Below are 9480 nucleotides of genomic sequence, written 5' to 3'. Positions count from 1 at the left end.
TTTTGAATAAGTTGGAAAAAAAGCATATTGTATTCGTTTATTAGCTGTGTCACAGAGCCCAAGTTTTCGTTAAAAACAAGTATTCCCACCTTTAGATTGAGTTCTTTTATTTTTTTAATATGTTGGGAAAAAAAAAGCAGATTGGATTCGTTTATTTGCTGTGTCCCTGAGTCCAAGAGTTTGTTAAAAGCAATTCTTCCCACCTTTAAATTTGATTTCTTTTCTTTTTTTATTATGTTGTAAAAAAAGTAATATTGGATTAGTTTATTAGCTGTGTCCCTGAGTCCAAGTTTTTGATAAAAGAAAGTATTACCACCGTTATATTTATTTCTTTTCTTTTTTAAATATGTTGAAAAAAACAGCATATTGGATTCGTTTATTAACTGGTCCCAGAGTCCAAGTTTTCGTTAAAAGCAATTATACCCACCGTTATATTGATTTCTTTTCTTTTTTGAATATTTTGAAAAAAAAACATATTTTATTCGTTTAGTTGCTGTGTCACAGAGTCCAACTTTTCGTTAAAAGAAATTAGTAACACCGTTTGATTGAGTTCTTTAATTTTTTAAATATTTTGAAAAAAAACAAAGTTTATTCTATTATTATATGGTCAATGAGTCAAAGTTTTCGTTAAAAAAAATAATTAAAACCGTTAGATTGATTTCTTTTCTTTTTTGAATATGTTGGAAAAAAAGCATATTGGATTCGTTTATTAGCTGGTCCCTGAGCCCACCGTTAGATTGATTTCTTTTCTGAATATGTTGGAAAAAAGGCATATTGATGGTTTATTAGCTGGTCCCTGAGCCCAAGTTTTCGTTAAAAACAAGTATTACCACCGTTATATTGATTTCTTTTATTTTTTAAATATGTTGGAAAAAAAATATTTGATTAGTTTATTAGATGGTCCCTGAGTCCATATTTTCGTTAAAAACAAGTATTCCCACCGTTAGATTGATTTCACCGTTAGACTGAGCCCAACTTTTCGTTAAAAACAAGTATTCCCACCGTTAGATTGATTTTACCGTTAGACTGAGCCCAACTTTTCGTTAAAAACAAGTATTCCCACCGTTAGATTGATTTCTTTTCTTTTTTGAATATGTTGAAAAAAAATATTTAGACTACAGGTAAGAAAAATATGATTTTTTTATTGTCAAATTTACTTTTCATTTTTAGACAAAGAAGCAGCATTTTAACTTGTTTTCCTCGACTCATCGACTTTTCCTTACCTCTTTTTTGTTTGTTTGTCTTATGAATTTTAAAAATGTGTGAGCCACTTTTCGATCTTTTCAGAATGTTCAAAAACTTATAAATTTTATCAGTAGATGTACTTCGGGTGCCAACGCAACAATACAATATCAAAATTCCCCCTCTCGTATTATCCTTTGCATAAATAAATCAACATAAAAGGGTGATAAAGCACAGCAAAAAGTATAAAACAAACACACTATTATGCAAGACTTGATAGCGCAGCGGTAAGAACATTTGCCTGTGGCAACTTAGGTTCGAATCATAGGCCAAATTTTTTTTTCAGTCTGTCTTTGACTAAAGATAGCTTTAGAGAAAACTAAATATAAAGTAAATATAAAAAATAGATGTTAAACTTGTTTTCAGAATGGATCGATCGAACATAAGTAGCCTATAAGGGAAGAGGGTACAATGGATTGGGCATAACGACCATTTTAACTAGTTTTCATCACTCAGCAGGTTATTTGATTTATGCATTTACAATTTGTTTTCGACTTTTTAGTCCTTTTTAAAAATGAGTTTAAAAAAAGTATATATTTGCTTTTATTATCTAAATTTAATCGAGAGAAAAAAATAACAAAGTGACACTAGAGATGAGACTTATTAGAAATATTAGAAGCTTCGAGGATGAGGTGGTGACCCGTGTGCATATATTAATAGTAGCAAATAAACCATAGAACATGATAAGCTGCAAAAAAAGCCATTGAAACACTCGTATCAAGCTCCTGAAGGTCAGTATTAAAATCCCCGAGCATCATAAATGGATGCGAACCAGTTGGTAATTTACCCCTTATACTTATCCAGAAGATCTACAAAGAATGGTATGGAGCCAGATGGCTTAACTAGGATTTATTTTTAAATTAAGTGTTTACTAGTATTTGTTTTTAAATTAGTAAAGTATTTACTGGAATCTATTTTTAAATGCTCAAGTCAACTCTAACAATTTTTATAGCTCTGGTCTCTCCTCATTTTATTTACGTCTCATGGAACGCTAAGGATAAGTAATCTTGGAATATTCGAACCTAAAACAAAAGTGGAGGCTAGTCTGCCTTTCGGTATTCAAAAATTTCTCAAGACTCTTCAAGTCCCCCTCCCCACAGTAATCTTTAGTAAAAGGCAAAAAATTAACTCTATATCGATTTAATGGGTCTCAGTCCGATGGCATTCGTAGTGGCATTTTGGTTTCATGGGAAGTAGTGGAGATAAGCCAGGAATGGGGCAACAGTTTTCTAGTGCCTCCAGCTTAATGAAGTCCCATTACACAGCTAAGCACTATAATCTGCAGTTATATCATTTAGGTATCTGAACAAGATGGTTTTGTGAAAATGTTTGTAAAATTACAAAAGTGAGAAATACACCCCTTTGCTTTGGGCACAGCGATAGCCTGTAAAGGAAACATATCATCGACAGAAAGGGCGGGATAATTTCATGAATCTCTTTTCACGTAGTTTTCAGATGGTTTTTCATGGTTCAGATGGTAGATGGTTCAGATGAATTTTCAGAATTAGGACTAACTGTAGAATAGACAAATGTTACCAAATTTTCACGTTCATAAATATTGATCATTATCTCAGTGCAAAAATTTCGTTCCTGCTCTACGCTTGGGAAACTTGGCCTTTAAAGGCCAAAGAAACACGTTCTCTGGAAGCATTCGACCATAGCTGTATCAGGCACATGCTACGAGTCGATGTTTTTGAACCCAAACGCTACGGTTCGAAGATGTTGTACATAGAAAGACTCCCTCTAGGCAATCATTAAACTACATTGACTGAAATTTTTGGAACACGCTTCAACGACCAGCTGGAACCCTATCCCGCGATAATTAAATTCATAGGTCTTACATTAACTCAATATAGGTCATTATTTTTCTAAAGGAGACAGAAACCGGAACCCGATTTAGGGTGCAGAGTAAACACTCTGCACCTACTCAAGAACATTGTTATGCCTTAGCAATAGTGCAAAACTCATTTTAAAACTCCTTGCGTTTCGGAATTAATAAATAAAGGAAGTTTTATATATATACAGCATCATGCCTTACTAAAAGTCTGCTTGCCTCTCGTTTTTGCTCATATTTTGTCTAGCTAAAAACGTAAGTCTAATTTTTTTATTCTTTTCCTTAATTTTTAAAATATAATCCTAGTTAAGGGGTAAGATTCTTATCTTGCTTAAGTCTATAATGAATCATCCTGTGCCTATTCCATTGGTTGTATCATATAAGGTCTTATCCTATTAGGAATTTCGCTTGCTTTTCTTTCATAATACTGAAAGTTAACTTTTAGCTTAAACCTCAACGGGAATTTAGTCAAGATACCAGAATTTGTGAATGGAAAATATTGATCCCTTAATAAATCAACAAATGATTAATAATTAATCAACAAACATTTCTCAATAAATTACAAATAAATGGCTTAAATTGACACAAACACAGAGACCACATTCACACAGAGACGACGCACACACAGAGACGACACACACACACAGACGACACAAACACAGAGACGAAACACACACAGAGACAAACACACACAGAGTTTTCCAAAAATACTATTAGTAATTAAATAAAAAATAAACTGTCACATCCACTCCATTTTCGAAAAAGCCCTATCTCAGGATCATAGAAATAAGTGAAAATATGAATGGTATATATTTTGAAGCAGCATAGTTATCTAAATTAAACTATCGAATCGGATTTTATTTATGTAATCTAATTTCTTCAAAAACTTAGTTTTTAGTTTTTTTTTTCGAAAACAACCTCTGTTGACGCGACAAACATTATTTTTGGCCAGATTACAGCCTTTAAAGCGTGAGAGGGGAATTAGTTACCCTCCAATCACTTTCGACTATTAAAAAGGACACCAGTTCTCTCAATTTTCAATTGAATGAGCCCATTTCGAAGTTTCTATGACAACACTATCTATAAAAAACCTTATATATCCCAATGGCATAACTTACAACTATTGCCATCGGGGCTCTAGGGGGTTTGTCATCCTCAAATACATAATTTCCAGAACTTTCAACTACGTTGAACAAAATGGCTATCTCAAAACCTTGATTGAATGTGTTTGCGGAAATGGTGGGCGTGAGAGGGTGGAAGTTAGTTGCTCTACATTCACTTTCGACTATTAAAAAGGGCACTAGCCCTTTCAATTTACAATCAAATGAGCCCTTTTTGAAACTTCTACGGCAACTCCTTCTATAAAACCTTCATATGCCCCCGGGGCATAACTTCCAACCTTTGCCCTTAGGGCTAGGGTGGGGGTGTGGTCAGCCTCAAAGACCTAATTTCCAGAACTTTCAACTACGCTGAAAAAATGGCTATCTCAAAATTTTTGTTTTATGTTTTTGGGGAAATGGTGGGCATGAGAGGGGGGTTATTTGCCCTCCAATTACTCTCGGTTATTAAAAAGGGCACTAGCCATAGCAACCTTGAATCGAGTGAGCCCTTTTTGAAGTTTCTACAACATCACTTTCTATAAAAACTTTATATACCCCCAGGGCATAACTTACAACCCTTGCCCTGAGGGCTGTGGGGGGGGGGGGTGCCATCCTTGAAGATCTAATTTCCAAAACTGGCTGTCTTGAAATTTAATTGGATGTGTTTTGGGAAAAGCTGGGTGAGAGAGGCGGGTTAGTTGCCTTCCGATAACGTTCGACAATTAAAAACAGCACTATCCCTTTGAATTTCCAATCGAATGAGCGGTTTTTGAAGTTTCTACGACATAGCTTTCAATAAAAACCTTATGTGTCCCCAGGGCATAACTTATAACCCTTGCCCTGACGACTGTGGGGGGAGTTTCCTTCTCAAAGATATAATTTCCAAAACTTTCAACTGTATTGAACAAAATGGCTATCTCAAAATTTTTATTGATTGTGTTTGGGTAAATGGTGAGCGTGGAAGGGGTGTTAGTTGCCTTCCAATCACTTTCGACTTTTAAAAAGGGCACTAGTCATTTCAATTTCCAATCGGATGAGCCCATTTTGAAGTTTTTACGACAACGCTTTTTATGAAAACCTTATATGCCCCCAGGGCATAACTTACAACCCTTGTCCTGGGGGTTTTGGGGAGTTTCCCCCTCAAAAACATAATTTCTATCTGAAAATCAACTACGTTGAACAAAATGGATATCTCGAAATTTGGATTAGATGGGTCTTAGGAAATGGTGGGCGTGGGATGGGGGTTAGTTGCCCTCCAATCGTTTTTGACTATTAAAAGGGGCACTATCCCGTTCACTTTCCAATCGAATGAGCTCTTTTTGAAGTTTCTACGACAAAACTTTCTATAAAAATCTTATATACCCCCATGGCATAACTTACAACCCTTGCCCTGGGGGCTTTGGGGAGTTTCCTCCTCAAAAACATAATTTCTATCTGAAAATCAACGACGCTGAACAAAATGGCTATCTCAAAATTTTGATTGGATGTGTTTGGGTAAATGGTGGGCGCAGAAGGGGTTTTAGTTGCCTTCCTATCAAAATGGGCACTAGCCACTCCAATTTCCAATCGAATGAGCCCTTTTTGAAGTTTCTACAACAACTAATACATATACATATTAGGTGGGGCCTATAGCATATATTTACAGATTAGGGGGGAAGGGTTTAAGTTCTCTGACACAAATGAATGATAGGTCTATATTAGTATTCAGGATGAAACTATAATTCTAAATGTATGTCTATGTCTATTTTATAGCTGTCCCATTAGTGCTTTAATCAGAAAATGTTAAATAGCCTTGGCTACAAGACAAGCTAATTTTTACTATCTTAGAAAGGGGTTGGGTTAGGAAAATGAAACTTGTAGTAATGAGTACAAAGCAAAAAACATATTCTGGGAAGATATTGCCACACTACTATGATAACCCTCTTCTGAATTCTAAGTCTAAGAAATCCAATTGAATATTTGACAAAACATTATCGGCTTAGGCTACCTTAATTTTCAGCCTTTGTTTTCTTTTCTCTGGGATTAACTTTGAAACTGCAATTGCTGCTGTTTGAGCAGGAGTTTAGGCTATATCGATATTTTGTTTCTTTCTAAAATTATTTTATTGGCTATTTTGCGATCTTTGCAAGTTAATTGAACTCTGGGAATTGTCTAATGATTTTATTTTCTACTACTAATATCTAATCAAACTCTCCAAATAATTCTCCAATAATTCTCCAAATTCTCTTATTTGTTATTGAAACGCCTAATAAGCTCAGATAACCTCCTATTCTTTAAGTTTATGGATTTATGTGCTGACATATCCGACAGTTTTTGGTAACAAATTTTAAGAATGGAGATACAACGCTAAATAGTAACCAAAATTCTAGAAACGGATTTTGACATCACTTAATATATCATCGGCTTATTATGTTGATTCCAAATATATAAGATTCAATAAGTTGAGTTTTACCCATAAAAGGCTAAGAAACAATGAAAATTTGACTGATTTTTGAAGGAAGGAGGAAACACCCAATAAAGGTGAAAGAATTTTAAATAAAATCACACCATTAGGTTCGGCGAATCAGAGAACCCTATTGTAGAGGTTTCAAGCCCCTATCTGCAAAAGTCTTAAATTTTTTATTATTTCCCAGGAGAAAAATGACGGATGTATATTAATTTGTTGTTTTTCCCCAGGGGCGATCGTATCAAACCAACGGGTCTAGAAAACTGGGAGAGGGCTCATTTGAACGGAGATTAAAATATCTGGTGTCCTTTTACTTGACCAGAAAGATCGGACGGCTATTAGCCCCTCTACCACGTCCCTTTTTTCCCCAAAATTTATTTGATGAAAAGTTTGAGATAGGCATTTCGCATAGCATAGTTGAAAGGTTCCAAACCAATACCTTTAGATTTAAAGTGACCCACGTAGCCCCTGAGGATAGGTCTGGGGATGAAAGTATGCTAAAGATAATTTGTTAAGGATAATAAGGATAATTTAAAAACTAGGGAAACCAGTTTCATACCCACAAGGACAAACAACGGGTGCCTGAATGCATTGGACTTGTATAACTTGGGCTATAAATTTGCATATTAGGGGGGTGATGCAAGGTTAGGTTACTTTACCCCCACAGCCCCCTAATGCGGAAATATATAACCCTAATTATATTATTATATAAACTAAAGTATTATATTTTCACTATATTTTGGTATATTTAATTAGGATTAACATAACTCTACTTCTTGGGTGTGTTCCTGATAATTATAAGTTATACCCTGGGGACACATAAGGTTTTGGGGAGTTTCCCCCTCAAAAAAATAATTTCTATCTGAAAATCAATTACGCTGAACCAAATGGCTATCTCAAAATTTTGATTGGATGTGTTTGAGGAAAAGGTGGCCGTGGGAGGGGGGTTAGTTTCCCTCCAATCATTTTTGACTATTAAAAAGGGCACTAGCCCTTTGAATTTCCAATCGACTTAGCTCTTTTTGAAGTTTCTACGACAACATTTTATATAAGAAATCTTATATGCCCCCAGGGCATAACTTACAACCCTTGCCCTGGGGGCTTTGGGGAGTTTCCTCCTCAAAAACATAATTTCTCTCTGAAAATCAACGACGCTGAACAAAATGGCTATCTCAAAATTTTGATTGGATGTGTTTGGGTAAATGGTGGGCGCAGAAGGGGTTTTAGTTGCCTTCCTATCAAAATGGGCACTAGCCACTCCAATTTCCAATCGAATGAGCCCTTTTTGAAGTTTCTACAACAACTAATACATATACATATTAGGTGGGGCCTATAGCATATATTTACAGATTAGGGGGGAAGGGTTTAAGTTCTCTGACACAAATGAATGATAGGTCTATATTAGTATTCAGGATGAAACTATAATTCTAAATGTATGTCTATGTCTATTTTATAGCTGTCCCATTAGTGCTTTAATCAGAAAATGTTAAATAGCCTTGGCTACAAGACAAGCTAATTTTACTATCTTAGAAAGGGGTTGGGTTAGGAAAATGAAACTTGTAGTAATGAGTACAAAGCAAAAAACATATTCTGGGAAGATATTGCCACGCTACTATGATATCCCTCTTCTGAATTCTAAGTCTAAGAAATCCAATTGAATATTTGACAAAACATTATCGGCTTAGGCTACCTTAATTTTCAGCCTTTGTTTTCTTTTCTCTGGGATTAACTTTGAAACTGCAATTGCTGCTGTTTGAGCAGGAGTTTAGGCTATATCGATATTTTGTTTCTTTCTAAAATTATTTTATTGGCTATTTTGCGATCTTTGCAAGTTAATTGAACTCTGGGAATTGTCTAATGATTTTATTTTCTACTACTAATATCTAATCAAAACTCTCAAATAATTCTCCAATAATTCTCAAATTCATTTGTTATTGAAACGCCTAATAAGCTCAGATAACCTCCTATTCTTTAAGTTTATGGATTTATGTGCTGACATATCCGACAGTTTTTGGTAACAAATTTTAAGAATGGAGATACAACGCTAAATAGTAACCAAAATTCTAGAAACGGATTTTGACATCACTTAATATATCATCGGCTTATTAAGTTGATTCCAAATATATAAGATGCATTAAGCTTAGTTTTACCAATAAAAGGCTAAGAAACAATGATAATTTGACTGATTTTTGAAGGACGGAGGAAACACCCAATAGAAGTGAAATAATTTTTAATAAAGTCAAACCATTAGATTCGGCGAATCAGAGAATCCTACTGTAGAGGTTTCAAGCCCCTATCTGCAAAAGTGTTGAATTTTATATTATTTGCCAGAAGAAAAATCACGGATGTATATTAATTTGTTGTTTTTCCCCAGGGGCGATCGTATCAAACCAACGGGTCTAGAAAACTGGGAGAGGGCTCATTTGAACGGAGATTAAAATATCTGGTGTCCTTTTACTTGACCAGAAAGATCGGACGGCTATTAGCCCCTCTACCACGTCCCTTTTTTCCCCAAAATTTATTTGATGAAAAGTTTGAGATAGGCATTTCGTTTAGCATAGTTGAAAGGTTCCAAACCAATACCTTTAGATTTAAAGTGACCCACGTAGCCCCTGAGGATAGGTCTGGGGATGAAAGTATGCTAAAGATAATTTGTTAAGGATAATAAGGATAATTTAAAAACTAGGGAAACCAGTTTCATACCCACAAGGACAAACAACGGGTGCCTGAATGCATTGGACTTGTATAACTTGGGCTATAAATTTGCATATTAGGGGGGTGATGCAAGGTTAGGTTACTTTACCCCCACAGCCCCCTAATGCGGAAATATATAACCCTAATTATATTATTATATAAAC

At 35.0% G+C, this 9480-nt stretch overlaps 1 pseudogene; it reads right to left on the bottom strand.

The window, feature by feature from the left end:
• Positions 1–2279: 2279 nt before the first annotated feature.
• Positions 2280–2399, bottom strand: LOC148946738 (U5 spliceosomal RNA; annotated as a pseudogene).
• Positions 2400–9480: the final 7081 nt, after the last annotated feature.

The sequence above is a fragment of the Artemia sp. Qi Xiang Cuo genome, chromosome 11 (genome assembly GCF_049724085.1).
Source record: "Artemia sp. Qi Xiang Cuo chromosome 11, ASM4972408v1, whole genome shotgun sequence".
NCBI classification, from domain to species: Eukaryota; Metazoa; Arthropoda; class Branchiopoda; order Anostraca; family Artemiidae; genus Artemia; species Artemia sp. Qi Xiang Cuo.
This window is presented reverse-complemented; position numbering and strand designations above follow the sequence as displayed.